This window comes from Dendrobates tinctorius, unplaced genomic scaffold (assembly GCF_039654945.1).
Source record: "Dendrobates tinctorius isolate UK_male_01 unplaced genomic scaffold, ASM3965494v1 ptg000064l, whole genome shotgun sequence".
NCBI lineage: Eukaryota > Metazoa > Chordata > Amphibia > Anura > Dendrobatidae > Dendrobates > Dendrobates tinctorius.
The window spans coordinates 13,639,249-13,663,605 of record NW_027361732.1 but is presented as its reverse complement, the minus strand read 5'-3'; positions in this window follow the sequence as shown (position 1 = coordinate 13,663,605).

Below are 24,357 nucleotides of genomic sequence, written 5' to 3'. Positions count from 1 at the left end.
ACTTTTTCCTGATGCTCTGGCTTTAAAAGCGGTTTGCCAACTCCTAGAAAACTAAGCGTTCGAGGCCTTATGTAGCCAGATGATGACGCAGGCTCAACACCTCCTGCATTCGGTCCTATTTTGCTCTTGCCACTACCATCAGATCCACCACCAACACCATCATTACCAGCTGCCAACCCCCGCCCAATTCCACGGCCTCTTCCACCAGCCTTCCTCATTTTTGGTAGAAATGTAGACAAAATCCAACAAACTATATAGTAATGTAAAACAAGGTACAAGGTGTCTATAGGACAGGGGAGATTTTGAATTTCTGCACACACTTGTGGACACTGGACACTTTTGGATTGTGTGAGGCCCAATGAATATCTGAGCGCTATGTGACAGGCTCGATGGCACAGCTGTGACAAAAGTGACTAGAGGATAAGGGAGATTTTGAATCTCAGCACACACTTTTGGACACTGGACACTTTTGGATTGTGTGAGGCCCAATGAATATCTGAGAGCTATGTGACAGGCTCGATGGCACAGCTGTGACAAAAGTGACTAGAGGATAAGGGAGATTTTGAATCTCTGCACACACTTTTGGACACTGGACACTTTTGGATTGTGTGAGGCCCAATGAATATCTGAGCGCTATGTGACAGGCTCGATGGCACAGCTGTGACAAAAGTGACTACAGGATAAGGGAGATTTTGAATCTCTGCACACACTTTTGGACACTGGACACTTTTGGATTGTGTGAGGCCCAATGAATATCTGAGCGCTATGTGACAGGCTCGATGGCACAGCTGTGACAAAAGTGACTAGAGGATAAGGGAGATTTTGAATCTCTGCACACACTTTTTGACACTGGACACTTTTGGATTGTGTGAGGCCCAATGAATATCTGAGCGCTATGTGACAGGCTCGATGGCACAGCTGTAACAAAAGTGACTACAGGATAAGGGAGATTTTGAATCTCTGCACACACTTTTGGACACTGGACACTTTTGGATTGTGTGAGGCCCAATGAATATCTGAGCGCTATGTGACAGGCTCGATGGCACAGCTGTGACAAAAGTGACTACAGGATAAGGGAGATTTTGAATCTCTGCACACACTTTTGGACACTGGACACTTTTGGATTGTGTGAGGCCCAATGAATATCTGAGCGCTATGTGACAGGCTCGATGGCACAGCTGTGACAAAAGTGACTAGAGGATAAGGGAGATTTTGAATCTCTGCACACACTTTTGGACACTGGACACTTTTGGATTGTGTGAGGCCCAATGAATATCTGAGCGCTATGTGACAGGCTCGATGGCACAGCTGTGACAAAAGTGACTACAGGATAAGGGAGATTTTGAATCTCTGCACACACTTTTGGACACTGGACACTTTTGGATTGTGTGAGGCCCAATGAATATCTGAGCGCTATGTGACAGGCTCGATGGCACAGCTGTGACAAAAGTGACTAGAGGATAAGGGAGATTTTGAATCTCTGCACACACTTTTGGACACTGGACACTTTTGGATTGTGTGAGGCCCAATGAATATCTGAGCGCTATGTGACAGGCTCGATGGCACAGCTGTGACAAAAGTGACTACAGGATAAGGGAGATTTTGAATCTCTGCACACACTTTTGGACACTGGACACTTTTGGATTGTGTGAGGCCCAATGAATATCTGAGCGCTATGTGACAGGCTCGATGGCACAGCTGTGACAAAAGTGACTAGAGGATAAGGGAGATTTTGAATCTCTGCACACACTTTTGGACACTGGACACTTTTGGATTGTGTGAGGCCCAATGAATATCTGAGCGCTATGTGACAGGCTCGATGGCACAGCTGTGACAAAAGTGACTAGAGGATAAGGGAGATTTTGAATCTCTGCACACACTTTTGGACACTGGACACTTTTGGATTGTGTGAGGCCCAATGAATATCTGAGCGCTATGTGACAGGCTCGATGGCACAGCTGTGACAAAAGTGACTAGAGGATAAGGGAGATTTTGAATCTCTGCACACACTTTTGGACACTGGACACTTTTGGATTGTGTGAGGCCCAATGAATATCTGAGCGCTATGTGACAGGCTCGATGGCACAGCTGTGACAAAAGTGACTACAGGATAAGGGAGATTTTGAATCTCAGCACACACTTTTGGACACTGGACACTTTTGGATTGTGTGAGGCCCAATGAATATCTGAGCGCTATGTGACAGGCTCGATGGCACAGCTGTGACAAAAGTGACTAGAGGATAAGGGAGATTTTGAATCTCTGCACACACTTTTGGACACTGGACACTTTTGGATTGTGTGAGGCCCAATGAATATCTGAGCGCTATGTGACAGGCTCGATGGCACAGCTGTGACAAAAGTGACTACAGGATAAGGGAGATTTTGAATCTCTGCACACACTTTTGGACACTGGACACTTTTGGATTGTGTGAGGCCCAATGAATATCTGAGCGCTATGTGACAGGCTCGATGGCACAGCTGTGACAAAAGTGACTAGAGGATAAGGGAGATTTTGAATCTCTGCACACACTTTTTGACACTGGACACTTTTGGATTGTGTGAGGCCCAATGAATATCTGAGCGCTATGTGACAGGCTCGATGGCACAGCTGTAACAAAAGTGACTACAGGATAAGGGAGATTTTGAATCTCTGCACACACTTTTGGACACTGGACACTTTTGGATTGTGTGAGGCCCAATGAATATCTGAGCGCTATGTGACAGGCTCGATGGCACAGCTGTGACAAAAGTGACTACAGGATAAGGGAGATTTTGAATCTCTGCACACACTTTTGGACACTGGACACTTTTGGATTGTGTGAGGCCCAATGAATATCTGAGCGCTATGTGACAGGCTCGATGGCACAGCTGTGACAAAAGTGACTAGAGGATAAGGGAGATTTTGAATCTCTGCACACACTTTTGGACACTGGACACTTTTGGATTGTGTGAGGCCCAATGAATATCTGAGCGCTATGTGACAGGCTCGATGGCACAGCTGTGACAAAAGTGACTAGAGGATAAGGGAGATTTTGAATCTCTGCACACACTTTTGGACACTGGACACTTTTGGATTGTGTGAGGCCCAATGAATATCTGAGCGCTATGTGACAGGCTCGATGGCACAGCTGTGACAAAAGTGACTAGAGGATAAGGGAGATTTTGAATCTCTGCACACACTTTTGGACACTGGACACTTTTGGATTGTGTGAGGCCCAATGAATATCTGAGCGCTATGTGACAGGCTCGATGGCACAGCTGTGACAAAAGTGACTACAGGATAAGGGAGATTTTGAATCTCTGCACACACTTTTGGACACTGGACACTTTTGGATTGTGTGAGGCCCAATGAATATCTGAGCGCTATGTGACAGGCTCGATGGCACAGCTGTGACAAAAGTGACTAGAGGATAAGGGAGATTTTGAATCTCTGCACACACTTTTGGACACTGGACACTTTTGGATTGTGTGAGGCCCAATGAATATCTGAGCGCTATGTGACAGGCTCGATGGCACAGCTGTGACAAAAGTGACTAGAGGATAAGGGAGATTTTGAATCTCTGCACACACTTTTGGACACTGGACACTTTTGGATTGTGTGAGGCCCAATGAATATCTGAGCGCTATGTGACAGGCTCGATGGCACAGCTGTGACAAAAGTGACTAGAGGATAAGGGAGATTTTGAATCTCTGCACACACTTTTGGACACTGGACACTTTTGGATTGTGTGAGGCCCAATGAATATCTGAGCGCTATGTGACAGGCTCGATGGCACAGCTGTGACAAAAGTGACTACAGGATAAGGGAGATTTTGAATCTCTGCACACACTTTTGGACACTGGACACTTTTGGATTGTGTGAGGCCCAATGAATATCTGAGCGCTATGTGACAGGCTCGATGGCACAGCTGTGACAAAAGTGACTAGAGGATAAGGGAGATTTTGAATCTCTGCACACACTTTTGGACACTGGACACTTTTGGATTGTGTGAGGCCCAATGAATATCTGAGCGCTATGTGACAGGCTCGATGGCACAGCTGTGACAAAAGTGACTAGAGGATAAGGGAGATTGGATTGCTTTTAAAAAAGCAGTTTGCAGAGCAGTGGGTAAACAGCAATGCCAGCCTGTCAGGAAGCCTTAAAAGGCAGCCCAACAACCAACACCACTAATACACCACAATATAGCCTCCCCTTGCACTGCACACACAGTGACTGGTGTGTTGTGCAGGCCAAATTGCTAGCAGCAGAAGCAGTTTTTTTTTCTTCTCAGCAGGACAAAAAAAAAAAATTGGGATTGCTTTTAAAAAAGCAGTTTGCAGAGCAGTGGGTAAACAGCAATGCCAGCCTGTCAGGAAGCCTTAGAAGGCAGCCCAACAACCAACACCACTGATACACCACTATATAGCCTCCCCTTGCACTGCACACACAGTGACTGGTGTGTTGTGCAGGCCAAATCGCTAGCAGCAGAAGCAGTTTTTTTGTCTTCTTCCCTGCCTAACGCTCTCCCTACAGAATCAGCAGCAACCTCTCCCTATACTGAGATCGGCAGAAGTAAGATGGCGGTCGGCGTGCACGCCCTTTTATACCCCCTGTGACGCCCACCAAAGCAAGCCAATCACTTGCATGCCCTTCTGAAAGATGGTGGTGACCCGTGCCTATGTCATCACGTTGCCCACAGTGTCCGTGGATCCTGATTGGCTGAAAAAGAGCACAAAACAAACTTTTGAAACGCGACTTTGGTGCGTAAGTCGCCGACCTCGTGGCCGACCTCATCCTAGGGTCGGGTTTCGTTTCATGAAACCCGACTTTGCCAAAAGTCGGCGACTTTTGAAATTGTTCGACCCATTTCGCTCAACTCTAGAGCATGTGTTAAACTAAAAAAACTGCAATGAATAATTAAATGAAAAGACACAATCCTGGCACATGGTGCACCTCCAGAAGAGCCATATGTAGAAACTAACCATAAGAATATCCATGTGGCTTAAAATGTTGATGGAATAACATGTATGGGAGGTTCAATGCTTTAAGGGAGAAACAAAATCTCCATGAAATGTTAAGTTGTTTCCAAGTCACAGGGAATCTTAGTATTTATCCCTGACAAAAGCAGAGACTGTAAAGAGGTATTTCAAAGGAAGAGCTAACAATAGTCAGAAATATTTTTTCTTGTAGCCAAATCTCCACATACTTGTTTGCTAACAATGTAATTCCTTCTGCACCAAAGGTCCACCTTTCATATCTTCCAGGCGGGAAAAAGCTAGTGGGGACTTACCTCTTGGACTATTCACCTCCTATCCAATCACAGTTTCAACTATACTTTTCTCTGAAATGTGACAAATCCAAAAGTCCAACTGCATCACTTGCAGATCTACCTACAGTAGATCCTTGAGCTCAAAAAGTCTCTTTGGCATACGTGAGAAGACCAATACCCTTAAAGACTTGTGATATTTCGGAGCCCTGTTGAAGATTTTATACTAGGGCCGTAAGCTTCAAGTTATGATACTGAGTAAAATATATATGTAAGAGTGTAATGTCTGATACATGCTGCCCAAGGTTCAGGTTGTATGAATCTTATGAAAGGTTCCCTTTAAGGCTAAATTCACACATGAAGAAAATGCTGCAATGAAATCAGTAGCAGCAAAGTGGATAAGAATTGAGAGAAATCATATGCAAACGTTGACAAAACTTTCCATGCACATATTCCTGTGAACGAATGAAGCAATACTCAAACATTGAGGATTTCATTGCAGACTATCTGTAGATCCACAGTAAAATTGAGACATCAAAAAGTCTGAAAAAAAATTGAGTAACTCCTTAGTGACCAATTCATCTTTTTACTGACTTGAAATATGAAGCAAAGCATCCTCTGACAGTTGAAAATGCGGCAACTCTCAGGTGTACATTATAGCTGACACCATGCTGCATTAGTCACAATCCGCTTTGGCACCCACTTAACCCCTTCCCGACATTTGCAGCATATGTATGTCATCATCAGTGTCAGGAAGTTATGAGTATTTCCTAAGGCTATGTGCCCACAGTAGCGTTTTTAAACGCTCAGGAAATGGGTCTCCTTCCCAGAAAACGCGTGCTTTTTTGCCGCGATTTTTTGCACGTTTTTGTGCAAAAAACGTGCGTTTTTGATGCGTTTTTTCGCACGTCTTTTAGACTATAGGAAATAGCCCAAAACGCGGACCTAAGCGGAAATTAATGAACATGCTGCATTTTTTTTTACCGCTAAGCGTTTCCTTAGCAGTAAAAAAAACGCATCCATTGGCACAAAAAGGCCAAAATGCATTAAAATGAATGGGATGCTTCTTTTAAGCGTTTTTGATGCGGTTTGACCCCGAAAAACGCATCAAAAACGCATCAAAAATGCTTAAAAAATGCAACGTGGGCACACAGCCTAAATGTTCGAAGTATACTCTTGACATTGCCTGTCGCCCTACATCCAGTTGGTTTGTACATTGTACTTCTGAATTGTTCTCTCTCACACTGTGTAATTCTATCCACTCCCTCCCCCCTCCTTTTAAGCTGCTGGCCACTTTTATAGCTCCTAACCAGTCAAATGTGGTTTTGTTCCAGCCAGTTGGTCCTGTTGTGAGTTCATTTTCTGGTCTACCAGTTGTGAGTTCTCCTTCCAGGCTCCCTCTGGTGGTTGGTAGGAGGTAGTGAGGCTGATTTAATCAGCAGAGATCTGCCATCTGATAATGAGGATGACGATTGGACCTCAGGAATCTCAGATTGGATTTAAGACAGCCGACGCCCTACTCTGGTGCTGGTGATTCCTTCTGCTTGTCAGGTCTTGGTTCTCAGCTCTGTTCCAGTCAACTCAAGCTAAGTTTTTCTGCTAATGTTCACACTTGATTTTGTTGTTCTATTCAGTTTTTTGTGTGGTCAGCCAGCCCCGACTGGGGCTGTGCTGAATTTCCACTCTTATTTATCTGTATTTGCCAATTTGCTTTTGGTCTCTTATTAGATTGGCCTCTTTTTGCTCTGTCTCAGAATATTTCAGAGTGCTGATATAGTGGGAGAAGTCTAGTGACTTCAGGGTTAATTTTGTTATCAGAAGTGTTGGACATTATTTTGTAGGGTCTTGGGCAGATTGCAGACAGTGTCTTTCCTTTCCTCTCCTTTCTAGTTAGTTTGGGCCCCATCATTTGCTCAGCCTATTTTCCTGCCTGTGTTTGTGTTTTCATCTTGTTTCACCGTCAATACATGTGTGGGGGCTGTCTATTCCTTTGGGGTCTGCTCTGGGGCAGTTAGTTTTCCCCTTTTCTTGCTTTAGGCTTATTTAGTCCTCCGGCCGTGACGAGGCATCTAGGTTCATCGTAGGTACGCTCCACGGCTGTTGCTAGTTGTGTGGTTAGGATCAGGGATCTGCAATCGGCATAGTTACCAACCTCTCTGGTTTTTCTGGGGCTTAGGCTAGTTTCACACTTGCTTTTTTTTGCAGCGCGTTTTTCCCGCAAAAAAACGCATTGAAAAAATGCATACATAAGCATACAACTGCTGCGTTTTTTTCAAGCATTTTTATGAGCATGCATGAAAAAAACGCAGCGTTTTTAAGCGTTTGTACGTGTTTTTAGTGCGTTTTTACCGCGTTTGCGTTTTTTTCCAACATTTTAGGTGGCCCCTCACACTACCCAAACCATGACTTTACTAACCCTAACCCTGACCCTAACCCTAACCCTAACCCTGACCCTAACCCTAACCCTAACCTTGACCCTAACCCTTAACCAAATCATACTTAACCCTAACCCAAACCCTAAACCCTAAATAACCCTAACCCTAACCCTAACCCTGACCCTAACCCTAACCCTGACCCTAACCCTAACCCTAACCCTAACCCTAACCCTGACCCTAACCCTGACCCTAACCCTGACCCTAACCCTTAACAAAACCATACTTAACCCTAATCCTGACCCTAACCCTGACCCTAATCCTTAACAAAACCATACTTAACCCTAACCCTGACTCTAACCCTAACCCTAACCCTGACCCTAACCCTAACCCTAACCCTGACCCTAACCCTTAACAAAACCATACTTAACCCTAATCCTGACCCTAACCCTGACCCTAATCCTTAACAAAACCATACTTAACCCTAACCCTGACCCTAACCCTGACCCTAACCCTAACCCTAACCCTGACCCTAACCCCAACCCTAACCCTGACCCTGACCCTAACCCTAACCCTAAACCCCCTTAACTAACCCTAACTCTAACCCAAACCCCTAAATTCCATGGTTAAAAAAAAAAACGCATATGCAAAAAAACGCATACATGAGCATGCCAGTGCGCACATATGCGCATCCATAGGCTATAATGGCCATTTTTAGCGCAAAACGTGCGCATATGTGCGCATGCGCTTTTTTGCAGGGCCAAAAAATGCAACATGCTGCGTCTGGAAAATACCAACGCACACCCCAAAAAAACGCAGCGCATGAAAATCGCATACATGCGCTTACCAGCGCACAGGTATGCGCACCCATGTTAAATATAGGGGAAAAAACGCATGCGCAGGTATGCGTTTTTTTCCAGCGCTAAAAAACGCAAATGTGAAACCAGCCTTAGCTTGTTTTTGGCTTTTTCCTCCTCGGTGACCCATTCATAACATGGCCCTTTGTCTGTTCAAACTCAAATTGTATAACGCTAGAGACAGCAAGCGCATATTTTCATAACTGGTAGAATTTAGGCTACTTATCCTAGGTGCCGTTCCCTGACTGAACTGAGAATAAGGGGGGCGCCAGAGGGCTGCAAGTTCCTAACCAGAACTGAAAGTGAAACCAAAAGTTGGTGGATCATGACCGTGACAAATTTGTGGGCAAACAATAGTAAAGAAAAATTTGTGACAGTCGGGCAGTACTTCCTGATTAATGCACTATATATACATCATGGCAATCTATCGCGCACATAAAGCAATGCAAAAAATTACTTTTTCAACAAAACAGTTTTTATTGTGTAAAAATGGCAAAACATAAAAAAGATATAAATGGGGTATCGCTGTAATCGCACTGACCCGAATAATAAAGCTGCCTTATCAATTTTACTACATGTGGAACGGCATAAAAAATCCAGAAAACAATTCCTTAATTGCTAGTTTTTGTTCATTCTGCCTCCCAAAAATCAGAATAGAAACCGATCAAAAAATGTCATCTGGCCAAAAATGGTACCAATAAAAACGTCAACTCGTCCCACAAAAAACAAGCCTGGACATGACTATGGGAAAATTATAGCTCTCAAAATATGGCAATGCAAAATCTAGTTTTTCAGAAAAGTGTTTTTTTAGTGTGGGACAACAGCCAAACATAAAAACCTAATACAAAGCATTTGACAATGTATCTCACACCATTCTTATTGAAAAAATAAGTACTAAGTATGGAATGGGCAAGGCAACTGTTAGGTGGATTCATAACTGGCTTAGTGATCGGACCCAAAGAGTGGTCGTAAATGACTGCACATCCAGTTGGAAGAATGTCTCAAATGGAGAACCATAGGGTTCTGTCCTGGGCCCTGTATTGTTCAACATCTTTATCAATGATTTAGATGAAGGAATTGAGGATACGCTGATTAAATTTGCTGATCACACAAAGTTAGGAGGGATAATTAATACTAGAGAAGAAAGAGAGGATTCAAAAAGATATAAATAAACTGGAGCAGTGGGCAGCAACTAAAAGAATGGTTTTTAATGGAAAAATGCAAAGTACTACATCTGGGCAGTAAAAATGAAAAAGCATATAGAGAATGGGAGGAATAGGGCTAAGCAACAGCACATGTGAAAAGACTTGGGTATACTAATAGATCATAAACTGAACATGAGTCAACAGTGTGACGCAGCAGCAAAAAAGGCAAATGCAATTCTGGGATGTATTAACAGAAACATACTGTCTAGATCATGTGAAGTAATTATTGCCCTCAACTCCTCTTTGGTCAGACCTCATCTGGAATACTGTGTCCAGTTTCCACATTTTAAAAAAGACATCAACAAACTGGAGCAAGTTCAGAGAAGAGCGACCAGAATGGTGTTTGGTCTGCAAACCATGTCCCATGAGGAATGGTTACAGGATTTGGGAATGTTTAGCTCGCAAAAAAGAAGACTGAGAGGAGACTTAATAGCTGTCTACAAATATCTCAAGGGCTGTCACATTGTAGAAGGATCATCTTTATTCTCATTTGCACAAGGAAAGACTAGAATCAATGGGATGAAACTGAATGGGAGATTAGATTAGATATTAGAGAAAAACTAGAGACGTGGTGAGTTCTCCTTCCATGGAAGTCTTCAAATAGAGGCTGGACCAACATCTGTCTGGGATGATTTAGTGAATCCTGCTTTGAGCAGAGGTTGGACCAGATGACTCAGGAGGTTCCTTCCAACTCTACCATTCTATGATTCTATGAAATCTGGTATCGCTGTAATCGTACCGACCCAAAGAATAAAGTCATCTGATTACTTATACTGCACGGCATAAAAATAAATTAAACTAATGCTTCACCTGCTGTTAATTTGTTCATTCTGCCTCCCAAAGATCCCAGTAAGACTTGTCTCACATTTATCCTGTGTTGTACGCTGAGCACTTACATTGGGGTTTCTGTGTAAATCCCTGAAATACGTGATTCAGATGGAACCCTCATTGGCAAATGGAGGCTGTCACGCACAATGTAGGAAAGACTAAGTGCAACACAAAGAAATGAGGGGAAGGGAGCCCAACGCTAGGGAAGGGGGGAGTGGAGACCTCTAGGCAGATCTAAAGTCTTTATCTCTGCCCTAAACATCCCTATATAGGTTCTGCACCTATCACCAAGCAGAAACCTAATCCCTGCATTACCCCTGCTTAGGGAAGGACAGGACAGCAACTTGTCAATCCCCACTACCACTAAAGACAGATGGGGTAGACAATCAAGGGGAACACTTATCTTGAGAAGACTCAGAGATGTAACACAGACATCCTCCAGTAACACTAAAGAGGAAGATAGCCAACTGCTATAGCTCCAAACCTCAACAGGTGGAAATCGAAATACCACTGGCAACTTCCAACAGCAGGCTGGGAGTCTATAAACATCCCGGTCCAAGTGTGTAAATTAGAGCCAAAGAAAGGTTGCCACTAGGTCAAAGAGAAGTGTTAAAAAGGTGTCTGCAAAGCCAAACGCAGAGACCTTCTGCAGCTAGATGCAGTGTGACTGTCTGCAGTTTCTGACATATCCATGACAGTACCCATCTTCTGTGAGTGGCCTCCGGACTTTCAGGACCAGGTTTCTCGGGAGGTGTGAAATAAACAAACCAGCCTGGGAGATTTACCTCTGATGCCGAAACCCACATCTTTTCCTCTGGTCATAACCCTTCCAGTGCACCAAGTACTGTAGGGAACAGAGTTGAAGGCAAGAATCTACAATCCTCAAAATCAGAAACACGACATTTCATTCAAATATTATTGATGGCAGCAGTAGGGATGAGGGCTCAAGAGGTTCTACATACTTTTTGAGCAAAGACCTATGAAAGACATCGTGGATCTTAAGAACCTGAGGTAGCTCAAGACAAAGTGCTGCTGGATTAATGAAGGCGATTATTTTATAGGCACTAGTGATGGGCGAGTAGCATTGTTGCTCGGGTCTCCCCGAGCATGCTCGGGTGATCTCCGAGTATTTTGGCATGCTCTGAGATTTATTTTTCGTTGTCTCAGCTGCATGATTTGCGACTTGTAGACAGGTTGAATACATGTGGGAATTCCCTAACAAACAGGCATTCCACACATGTATTCAAGTTGTCTAGCAGTCGCAAATCATGCAGCTGAGGCGATGAAAATTAAATTTCCGAGCAAGTCAAAATACTTGGAGACCTCCCGAGCATGCTCGGGAAGACCCGAGCAACGAGTATACTCGCTCATCACTAATAGGCATCAATAAATATAGGTCCCAACTTCCAGGAAGGACCCTGATATTCCTGGTAGACAACCACACAAAGTCATTCACATTAAGCATTTTCAGTCAGTAATATGTTTGTAAATGTCCCCCATAATCTTCAAATTACTCAGAACCCCCTGCCACACTGAGCAGAGCTATGAAGCAAAATGTTCCTCTTTCAGAACTCCCGAAGCCTCTCCCCTGATAAAAGTACCAAACTGCAGATGGTAACTGTATGCACCAAAGAACGGTGACCTGTCGGTAGATTCTTGACGGTGATTATTGATAGCGAATTCTGCCAGCAGTAAGTAGGATGCCCAATCTTCCTGATTTTCGGAGACAAAACACCTGAGGTAGATCTCCAAATTCTTGTTAACACGCTTGGTCTGTTCATTTGACTGGGGATGGAAGTAAGAGGAAAAGGATAGCTGCACCCCCAGTCAAGAACAGAATGCCCTCCAGAACTTGGAAACAAACTGGGTCCCCCGATCTGATACCACATCGGAGGGAACTCAGTGAAGCTTCATGATCTAATTTATAAACACCTGAGGAAGAGTCTTGGCATTTGGAAGTGATGGTAATGTGACAAAATTTTACTGAACCTATCTATCATGATACCAGTACTGGTGGACCAGCACTTCTGGGGTTAATGGTTTGATCTCAGTGCAGACTCTTACCTGCACACCTGGGACTTATTATGGTGGCCTCTCCTTTGTTCTGGGAAAGTTTCTTATTGCCCCAGGAAGCTCCCATTCCCCATCAGTTATACTTTCGCCCTTGGCATTGTGTGGTGACCCCTGAGTGTGTTTGTGCTGTGTTCTGGTTGCTTGATACTCTGTGTACGACTCGGTCTGTTCTCTGGATATTGCTTGTTGGATTCTGCTTGGTACCTTCTATGTCTGTTTGGTTTTGACCCCTGCTTGGCCCCGACTATCCGTTCTGTCTCATCCCTGGTACTTTACTGCTGTCTCTGTGTATGACCTCCATTTTGCCTGACTGAGTATTTCTGTATAGTGTCCTGCCATCTCTGAAAGCAGGATGCTAAGCCCCACCCCCTTGCAGTCACATGACCATAGGTTCTTCACTGCTTGCTAAACTTCAGCGTCCACAGGTCCTGTGTATCTGTACTTTCTGGCTGTACCTGACCCCGGGCCCCCCTACAGTGCGTGTGAGTCCCTGCTCAGCGGAGGCTGCACGCCAGCGCTGGCAGGATCCTGACACTATCTACAACCACTAATACCACAGTCTTGCCTGCAGATACTGGTAGTTCAGTAATAAAATCCATGGACGAGTGTGTCTATGGTCTACTAGGAATCGGTAATGGAAGAAGGGTACCAGACGGACAGGTATGCGATACTTTAGAACATGCGCAGATACTACAAGCAGCTACTTGTTCAACCACATCTCTGTGCAACCCCGGCCACCAAAAATGACAAGAAAGGAGGTCCACGGTTGCCTTACCACCTGGATGACCAGCATGCACAGAGTTGTGATGTTCCTCAATTACTTTGGTGCGCAGATTTGGGGGCACAAATAACCTTCCTGGAGTGTCCCCTTGAGCCTCCAACACCTCACCCTCTGGCTCAGGGTAGAATGCCAAAATGACTACCCCCTTCTGCAAAATCGGGACAGGGTTCTCATGGTCACCACCACCAGGGAAGCTCCAGGACAAAGCATGAGCTTTGACATTTTTGACCCCCGGGCAGAAAGTGACTACAAAATTTAACCTTGTAAAAAACAGGGACCATCTAGCTTGCCTAGGGTTGAGACGATTAACCATTTGAAGATATGATAAGTCCTTATGGTCAGTGATAACAGTTATTGTATCTCAGTTAGTTGGTGGTGTGAGCATTGTCTGATCGACGTGTTCACATTTGTGCATGTCACATGTGTGTTTTTAATCCGTTTTTTTTCCTTTCTTAGCATGGTTTGGGAGACCCCACCCCTCTCTTGTGTGACGTGCACATAAGAGCTGTCTCAGACCACAAGCCCATACTAGGGAGCGGCCTGTCTGAATCCTGTTCATATTAGACACTGTTCACATGTTCAGGTTTTTAATACATTAGATAGGGACTGCTTCAATAGGGGTTACCTTGACGTGGTGGAGCAGCTTGGTGTACATTTTTTTGTGCAAAAAAAGTATCGACTAAATACCCTGTATTTGTTATCCAGCACTTGCTGATTACTGCCATTTTTTATTGCAGAGTATTTTTGCAAATCTGTCATTCTGTGTTTTCTTGTTGTATCTTAGTAAAAGAATGGACTGCCCCCTCCAACCAATATTGTCATTGTTCAAATGCCAATTTAATTGCAAACAGTTCCCTATTTCCCACGTCATAATTTCTTTCTGCTGAAGAAAATTTTTTAGAAAAGAAGGTGCATGGACGCCATTTACCAGGGGATAGGCTGTGAGACAACACAGCCCCAACCCATACCTCAGATGCATCAACCTCCAGATCAAAGGGCTGGGAAACATCAGATTGACTAAGTATAGGAGCCGTGGCAAAACAGCTCTTAAGGGAGGAAAAAGTTAGCAGGGCATCGTCTGACCATTTGGAAAAGTACGATCCTTTCCTTGTCATGTCAGTAAGGGGTTTCATAATTACTGAATAATTACGGATGACTTTCTGGTAAAAATTAGTAAAGCCCAAAAAAATGTAGGGCCTTCCAGTTCTCGGGACGGTCCCAATCAAGGATAGCACGGATCTTCTCCAGATCCTAGGAGAAAACCTGAAGATGACAACAGGTACCCTAAAAGTTTCACCTCCGGGATGGCAACATTTTTTTTTCTAGTTTGGCATATAATTTGCTATCTCTTAATATTTGCAGCACCTGTTTAACATGCCCTCGATGTGTCTCCAAATCAGGAGAGTAAACCAAAATATCATCTACATAGACCACCCACAAACCTACCCACCAGATGGTGGAAAATATCATTGATGAAATGAGGAAATAATGCAGGTGCATTGGTAAGACTGAAAGGCATGACCAGACTCTCGAAATGGCCCTCAGGGGTATTGAACGCTGTCTTCCATTCATCCCCTTCTCTGATTCTAACCAGGTTGTAGGCCCCCCCCCCTTAAATCCAACTTGGAGAACACCTTAGCTTCCATAACTTGGAGGGTAATTGATGTTAATTCCCTGAAATCTAAGCAGAGACATAGACTGCTATCTTTTTTCTTCACAAAGAATAACCCTGTTGCCACAGGTGAAGATAAGGGTTTGATGTGTCCCTTCTCCAGACTCTCCGCAATGAAATCCTTCATGTCTTGTCTCTCAGGTCCAGAAAGATTATACACTTAGGACTTTGGTAGTTTAATTCTGGGGGGCAGATTAATAGGACAGTCATATTCACGATGAGTAGGCAAACGCTGACACCCCCTCTCAGAGAAAATGTCTTCAAACCTCGACAAAAATGCAGGCAAGTTTTCTGTAGAGACTGTAGAAAGGGAAATATTCAAACAGTTCTCATGGCAGTAATCTCCCACTCAATGATCTCCCTGGCTTGCCAATCCACCAACAGATCATGTTTCAACAAGCAGGGAAGACTCAATACAATTGGGGTGGGAAGACCGTCCAGGAAAAAGCAAGGAATTATTTCAGAATGAACCGACCCCACCCTCAGTCTTAAATTCTGTACAATTTGAGTGAGAGCTTTCTGTGCAAGAGGTGCTGAGTTGATGGCGAAGATGGGAATGGGCTTAGCTAGAGCAAAGCAAACCAATTCGTGAGTTCTGGCAAACTCAGCATCAACCATGCTGACTCCAGCTCCACTGCCAACAAACACAGAAATCTTCTGAGTCTTTCTCTACAGCACCACCACTGCTGTCAGGACAAACCAGGAACTGCGGATTCACAATAGATGCACCCCTTGCTTATTCCACTCCAGAATACTAAGGGTTAAACGAGTCTCCTTTTGTTTAAGTATCAAAGGACAAAAATGTCCTTTCTTTCCACAAAAAAACACATCCCTCATGGGAAACATACAATGCAGAGGCACCCCTTAACTACATGGGTTCCACCACCCTCTCCTGCACGGGTTCATGGCTAGACTGCTCCCCAGGCAAAGGGGCAGTTTCCCGAAAAAGAGGTTCCAGAGAAGGTGGTCTTACCCACCTATCCTGAAGGTGTCTGACAACACATATAGCCAACGACATAGCGGCCTCCTAGGACTCAGGGGTTTCATATACTGCCAAGACATAGTGATGAAGGCTGAAGGAAGACCTTATGTCCATCTAGTTCAGCCTATTTTTAGTGCAGCTGTTCTGCATTGTTGATCCTGGGGAAGGCAAAAAACCCACAGAGTAGAAGCCAATTTTCTCCATAGGGAAAAAAATTCCTTCCCGTAAGCTGGGTCAATCATCTACCTATAATATTATGTTATTTGTAACCTTCTATACTGTTACTCACAAGAAAAGCATCCATTCCTTTCTTAAATTAATTCAGTGAGTTGGCCATCACCACTTCCTCAGGAAGAGAATTCCAGAGCCTCACTGCTCTTACCGTGAAGAACCCTCTTCTATGCTGGTGCAGAAATTGTGTTTCCTCCAAACAAAGAGAATGCCCCCTTGTTCTTGTCACAGTCCTTGGTACAAACAGTTCATTGGAGAGACCTCTGTATTGCCCTCTGACATCTTTCAACCTTTCAGTGAGACCTTGAAGAAATTGGCTTCTGAGACTCGGGGAGCCGGGTCATGCCACTTAGGGTACCGTTACACGGCGATCCTGATGTCCTCCCGCCCGCGTCCACGCATCGCTCGTCGGCGCCACAGGAATCCCAGCAGGAAGCACCCGACGAGAAATGGTCCAGGACGTTCTCGCGCGACCAGCGATGAGCAGTGGGGGAGCCGGTCGGAGGTAAGTATCAGACATAGCGATATCGCTAGCAATATCGCCGCTGCGTCACAAAATCGGTGACGTTACAGTGATATTGCTAGCGATATCGCTATGTGTAACGGGGGCTTTAGTATCAGTTGCCCACCTGCGGAATTTGGAACTATACGTCTCCACTGACCGATTACCCTGCTGAAGGTTACACAACCTGGACTCAGCAAAGGTGACTCGGTCAGGGTCATCAGAGATAAGGGCTAGAACCCAAAAAAATCCCTCCACAGACTGGAAACAAACCGAATCCTGCGGCAAAGAGAGAGCCCAGGACTGGGGATCTCCCTGCAATGGAAAGATCACAATACCAACTCTTTGCTCTTCAATTCCGGAGGAGTGAGGGTGAAGTTTAAAATAAAGTTTGCATGTTTCTTAAACACAAAAACTTGTCTCTTCCTCCAGAAAACCTGTATGGGTTCAGGTTGGACCAGCCTACCTGCAGAGACACCAACATCAGTGACATGCAGCTGCTACCGCTGCTGCTAAACCTCATATCGGAGGTCATTCACCTTCAGAGACATACACCGTAGCTGCTCTGTCAGCCCTGCGACCAGATCCATATCAAGGGAGAAAATGAAAAAAAAATACACCCGAAAAAAACACACACCCCTGACAAATACATGTCAGTTTTTTTTCCTTAAATATGCACAGCCGGTGGTAATGTCACACATAGTGTAGGGAAGACTAAGTGCAACAAGAAGGGATGAGGGGAAGGGATCCAAATATTAGGGAAGGGGGGAGTGTAGACCCCTAGGCAGATTTAAAGTTACCCTGTCTGCCCTAATTGTTCCTATATAGGCTCTGCACCTATCGCCGAGCAGGAACCTAATCGCTTCCTTACCCTGTTGATAAGCCCTGCTTAGGAAAGTATAGGATGTGCAGTAGTCAGTCCCCACTACCACTAAAGACAGCTGAGGTAGACAAACAAGGGGAACACTTATCTTGAGAAGACTCAGAGATGTAACACAAATGTGCTATAGCAACACCAAAGAGGAAGATAGCCGATTGCTAAAGCTCCAAGCCTCAACAGGGGGAAATGGAAATATCACCGGCAACTCCCTGCAGCACGCTGGGAGTCTATAAACACCCTGGTCCAGGTGTGTCAATTAGAGCTGGAGAAAGGTTGCCACTGGGTCAAAGTGTCAGTAGGGTTAAGAAGGTGCCATTTCTAGTATAGGATCCCTTAAGGAATATTGGATATAACAGGGACATACAGGGGTATCTAGGGATATCTGCTATTGAGCGGGGGGCACCAAAAACCTTGTTATATAGGGTGCCAACCTCTGCTGCCAGTTACTAGGATATCTCAGAGATACATAGGCCATATGTGGAATCACCAGGGATAAGTTTACATTATCTTTCTCTGTTATTTTGCTGTCTCCCTGTATGGTAGCAATGATATATCTTCAAGTGGCAAAGATAGTATTACAGTAATTGTCACAGTATGAACTGTATATACATATATATAGGAAGGAAGTTTTTTTTTTTCTCTAGTAGAATACCTGTGGCTTCGCTCACAGAAAATATGTTAAATTGTTGGTTATAGTAGCTAAAGTAAAATTTTCAATAATAGGAGGGGGAGGATGGAAAGTGGCTGGAGGGGGTGCAGATGTAATAGGAGGGGGAGGATGGAAAGTGGCTGGAGGGGGTGCAGATGTAATAGGAGGGGGAGGATGGAAAGTGGCTGGAGGGGGTGCAGGTGGAGGAACTACAGTGGTGGGAGGTGGAGGTTGGGAGGTAACCTGCTGTAGAGCACCGTGGCACGAATGCATTACATGCATCTGCTGGGTAGGAGATAGTGTTGTCATGCGCTCCACAACAGACCTGAAAAAGGTGTGGTTTGGCGAAGATCTTGCTTCTGAATGCATGGTTTGCAGAAGTGTCTTCACCTCCAGAATGCTGGAGTTGATCTGCTGAAAGCCTGCGGAGATTTGCTCTGACAAGACTTTTAGACAGTTCTGGAAAGATGCATTCAGATGCAAGAACTCTGGCGCATAACTCTTTTCCTGACCCCTCTGCCGCTGCCGCCCAGTACCCGCAGGGGCAGAAGGGTGGGGTAAAGGGAAAGCGATCTCCTCACCAGCAGCTTCATGTAATGTAGGCGGCCACGATGCTCCTGTGCTGGTGGATGGGACAGATGGGTCGAATGTGTGGGAAGGCTGGGAAGGTGCAGATGTACCGGGGCGGTTGAAGTGTCCCTCGGTGCCGGTCTCCTCAGGGATCGCCTAAGAAGGGTCCAATCGTGCAGGCTCCCGAGTGCTGCTCACCGTGCTGTGGAATAAAGAGAAAAAAAAACAATTAAAATACTGACATGGTATGGCCCTGGCTGAAAAAAAAAAGTTACATCTAACATTTTTTTTCACATGTGGTGTGTAATATTTACCTTCTAGTGACCATTGTTTCCCGGAGGAACGACAGGGCTTGTGCGTACTTGTACTTGCTCCTGCGTCCTCCAGATCCACTCGGGGCCCGCATCTCTTTATTGAACTCCTTCTTGAAACGATCCCTCACAGACCGCCACCGATTCACAATTCTGTTCCCTGAAACGAGAAAGGAGTGGTTAGTATACAACATCAGTGTTTCACAAACTCCAGTCCTCATGGTCCCCAGGGGTCATGTTTTCAGGATTTCCATAGTAAATAGAAATCCTGAACACATGATCCGTGGGGACCACGAGGACTGGAGTTCGGGAAACACTGGTTTACATCAAGCAACCGGTACTGTATATACTTACGCTCTTTAATCTGGGCCCGAACATCGAGGTCCTCCCAGCGGCCCACAAGGAGCGAACAGATTTCCTCCCAGAGTCGTCGGGTAACGATAAGGTCAGCGTGGCGGCGGTCAGCCATATTCCAGAGCGGCTCCCTTTCTCTGACGAGATCGATGAGGTGGTCCACATCGAGTCCTCCATCCTCACCGTCAGAGTCGGGAGCACACTGTGAAGGCTGTTAAAGAAAAAGACAAAAATAACATAATTAGCCTCCACAAAAGAAATGAAATAAAAAGTGCAAAAAAACAAAGCAAAAATATTTATACTTACACGCTGGTGACCGCCGCGTTGCTGTCGCCGACGACCCTGGGAGGCACTGCGAGGACCTCTTGGCCGAGCACCAGATTGGGAAGACTAGAGAAGAAAACAAAAAATGTTATGTCTTTGGATGTAGGCATTTGTTTGCTGTGTGTGGTCTGCAGAACATTGTTTTCTATGTGTTGTGTGTAGTGTGATGTTGTGTTTCTGCGTTTGATGCAAAAAACTTACCAATTGTGAGCCCACTCCAGGTGTCTGTCCACCCCTTCCTTCTTCTTCTGGGAGCTCCTCTTCATCTTGTGAATCCTGTTTTGAAATAAAAGGCAATGAATAGACATATATTACAGAGATGATGGATTTTGGAAATAAAAACTTACCGTCAAACGCTGACGATGCGAGGGAGGGCTCCCAGAAGATGATGTGCTGTCTTCCTGGTGGCCAGACTCCATGCCTGTGGGTGGTGTTCCAGCTGCTGCCATTGCTGCTGCTGCTGCTGCATCTATTGGGCGGCTGTTGAATAAAGAGAAACAAAGGGCCAATGAATATCTTGATATTCAATAGCCCTAGTTTGGAGGAATGGGGGATTTGATAATTACCGTCTCTCATCTGCTGCTGGCCTCCCCTCCTCAGCATGTTCCATTTGCTGCTCCATTTGGGGTGGTGGTGGTGCTGATGGTGCTGCAGTGGTCTCCTGCCTTCTCCTGCTGCGCTTGGTTGCTTTCTTGGGTGGCATGTTGGGTGTGGCTGTGGGTCCCACTGTCTTGCTTTTATATATGTCTTGTGGGCAGAGCTACTGAGCATGCTCAGACCAAAAAAACCGGATCCAGCCACCGGATCTGGCTTTCGCCGGATCAGGCGCATTGCGGCGCTCATAGGCTTTCATTGTGTGAAAAAGACGGACGCGCCGGATCCGGCGTGTCCGGCTTTTTCGCCGGAGACAAAAAACGTTACAGTAGCCGTTTTTTCCAGACGCCGGATCGCGACACATTGCCGGATCCGGCGAAAACCGGATGAAACGCATGGCCATCCGGCGCGATCCGGCGCAAATGCAAGTCAATGGGGGGGAAACCGGATCCGGCATTGCATTTCGCCGGATCCGGTTTCTGTCAAAAGCGCCGGATCGCGCCTGACGGCAAAAACCTGATGTGTGAACGAGTCCTAAGAGTGGAAATTCAGCACAGCCCAGCCGGGCTGGCTGACCACACAAAAAACTGAAAAGACCAACAAGAGCAAGTGTGAACATTAGCAAAAAAAACAAACTTATCTTGAAAGACTGGAACAAATCTGAATCCGAGACCTGAGAATCAGACTGAATCACCAGCAACAGGATAGGGCGTCGGCTGTCTTATATCCAGTCTGATACTCCAGAGATCCAATCATTATCTTCCTCACCAGGTGGCAGATCACTACCACTTAAACCAACCTCACTACCTCCCGTCACCACCAGAGGGAGAACGGAAGGGGAACTCTCAACTGGTGGAGCAGACAATGAGCTCATAACAGAAACCTTTACAACGGTGGGCCCTGCGATAGGGAACGGGGAACATGGAGACCTCCTGCACTCCCCTGAGTCAGTGTCCCTAACACTCCCAGCGTTCCCAATACAGGCTCCTCACCTGTCGCCGATCAGGATACCTGTCACCCTAGCATACCCTACACCTATTCGTTACTAGGGAGCTGGGTGGTGCAGGCACTGGCCCCACCGCTGTACTAACACCAACATGAGGAAAAGTGACAAACAGGGAAGCACTTAGCTTTGCTCTGATGCACTTGCTCCAGGCAACAGAGTCCAACACCTGAGTGCATATTCCTCCCACCGTGTCCAACACCTGGGTGCAGCTGTCCAGCAATGGCGTCCAGCACCCGAGAGCCGCCTTGGAGCAACAGAGTCCAGCACCTGAGTGCATCTGTCCAGAAACAGCAGCACCTGTGTGCAGCTGTCCAGCAACGGAGTCCAGCATCTGAGTGCAGCTTCCAGCAAAAGAGTCCAGCAACTGAGTGCAGCTGTACACCATAACTGCCACTCCACCAAGCTTTGCAAGAATTCTTCACTGACACCATAGCTGCCACTCCACCATGCTTTACACGAACTCCTAGCTGACACTATAGCTGCCACTCCAGGACTCTGACTGAGCTGTCCTGGACTCTCCTCAGCTCCTTCCTTCACCCAGCATGGTTGGAAAAGCCAAACAATATCACCAACGTGAGTGAGCACAACTGACATACCTTTATTGAGTAAACACACCTGTTAGTTTTGCCCCCGGTGGTGGCTAGTGTAATTGCACGGCAATCACTATCTCTAAAAACACCAGTGCAATGACCATATTGGCCAACGCGGCAAAAATATCTCTAAGCACAATGCTTAGAGAGAGGAAAAAAAAAAAGGTTACCAGTACTCATATCTGACATGATCCCGCATGGATCATGACATCAGTATTGTACAGTAGTATTCAGTCACTACGTGGTGCTAATATGTTGTCCAGCCATGGTGTGGCAGTATTTGTTCCTTGTATGTGCTATTATTTGGTCACTATGTGGTGGTATGTGGTGGTAATATGTGGTCTGGTCATGATGTGTTGGTATTTGTTCCTTGTATGTGGTATAATTGGTCACCATATGGTGGTAATATGTGGTCTGGACATGGTGTGTGTTATGAATGGGTCACCGAGGAGGATGGCAGGAACAGGCTAAGCCACCAGAGAGGTTGGTAACTAAGCGGATTGCAGACCCCTGATCCTATCAACACAAATAGTAGTAGCCATGGAGCATTCCTACGATGCCCTAGACGCCTCGGCACAAACAGAGAGCTAACTAAGCCTAAAGCCAGAAAGGTGAAATCTAAACTGTCCCAGAGTAGATCCCCAAAGGAATAGACAGCCCCCAAACATATATTGTTGGTGAGACAAGATGAGACACAAACACAGGCAAAGAACAGACTGAGCAAACGGTGGGCCCCATGCTGTCTAGACAGGACAGAAAAGATAATGTTTGCAATCACGCAAAAACCCTAAAAATCCAACACATCTGATATACAAAAAACCTGAGGCCACACAACCTCTCCCCAGCTAGATCAGCCCTCTGGTATGAACTGGGAGCAAAGCAAAAGATGCTAACATAACAGGGGACTGAACAAACTGACACAAGCTGTAACATATGAGCGGGGCCCAGCGCAGCCCCCAGCAGGGAGTACGCTAAACCCTAACAACAAAGCAGAATGCAAAAAAAGGCACAATGAGATTAGATGCAATGGATTAGCGAAAGAATCACTTAACTGAACCATGCAGATCAGGCAGGAGACAAAAGAACTCCAAATGCACATGGAGGAACTCACCAGCAACCACCAAGGGAAGCCTGCTCAATTATATGCTCTCAGCCAGGAATCCCAGCTTCCCAATTATCAGGTGGCAAACTTCCGTCAACCTGGTCAGCTCCACTACTCCCAGTATCCACCAGAGGGAGCAGAGGGGGCTTCGGCTCAGAAGTCCGAGCAAGGGAATTCACAACAGTACCCCCCTTGAGGAGGGGTCACCAAACCCTCATACACGCCACCAGGCCGATCAGTATGGGCCCAGTGAAAGGAATGATTCAATATCTTGGCATTAATGTCAGAAGCAGAGACCCAAGAATTATCCTCCTGGCCATAACCCTTCTACTTGACCAAGTACTGAAGTCTCCGTCTAGCCAGATGAGAATCCAATATCTTCTCTGCCTCATTCTCCAAATTACCCTTAACCAGTACAGGGTCAGGGGGCGCCGTCATGGGAACTACTGGCTCCACAAACCTTTTCAACAAAGATTTATGAAAAACGCTATGAATCTTAAACGTAACTGGAAGAGCCAAACGGAAAGAAACGGGGTTAAGGATTTCCAAGATCTTATAAGGTCCAATAAACCTTGGCTTGAATTTTTGGAGATGCAACCTTCATGGGAATATTTTTTGAGGACAACCAAACCTTATCACCCACTTTAAACCGGGGACCAATGGTCCTATGTGGGTTGGAAAACCGTTGGGCCTTTTCCTGAGAGTGGGACAACTGTTGTGAGTTCATTTTCCCCTTCACCATTGAGGTCTGATGAACTCCCTCTTCTGGTGAAGGAAGGTAGTGAGGCTGATTACCAAGCATCTGGGCAGGATGATGATGACTGGCTGACGGGAATTGCTGACTGGATATAAGGCAGCCGACGCCCTTCTGCCTTGCTGGTGATCTCTCTGAGGGATTCTAGGAGACCAGTCTGATTCCTGCTCCTCAAAAGCTAAGTTTTCTGCTCTCCTTTTTGCATTTGTGTTTTGGTTTTGTTTTTCCTTGTTTTTCTGGATTTCTGCCATTCCCTGCTGGGGTGTGCTGAATTCCTTTTTGCTCTGTCTTCAGAAAATACCTGAGTACTGATATAGTTTTTTTGAAGCCTAGCGTCTTCAGGGCTTTTTTCCCTATCAGCTGTTGGCTCTTGTTTTGATAGGGTTTTGGTGGATTACAGACAGCAGCTTTTCTATCCTGTCCTTTGTAGTTAGGCTGAGCAAAGGGTGGGGCCCAAGCTATCTTTCTATCTGT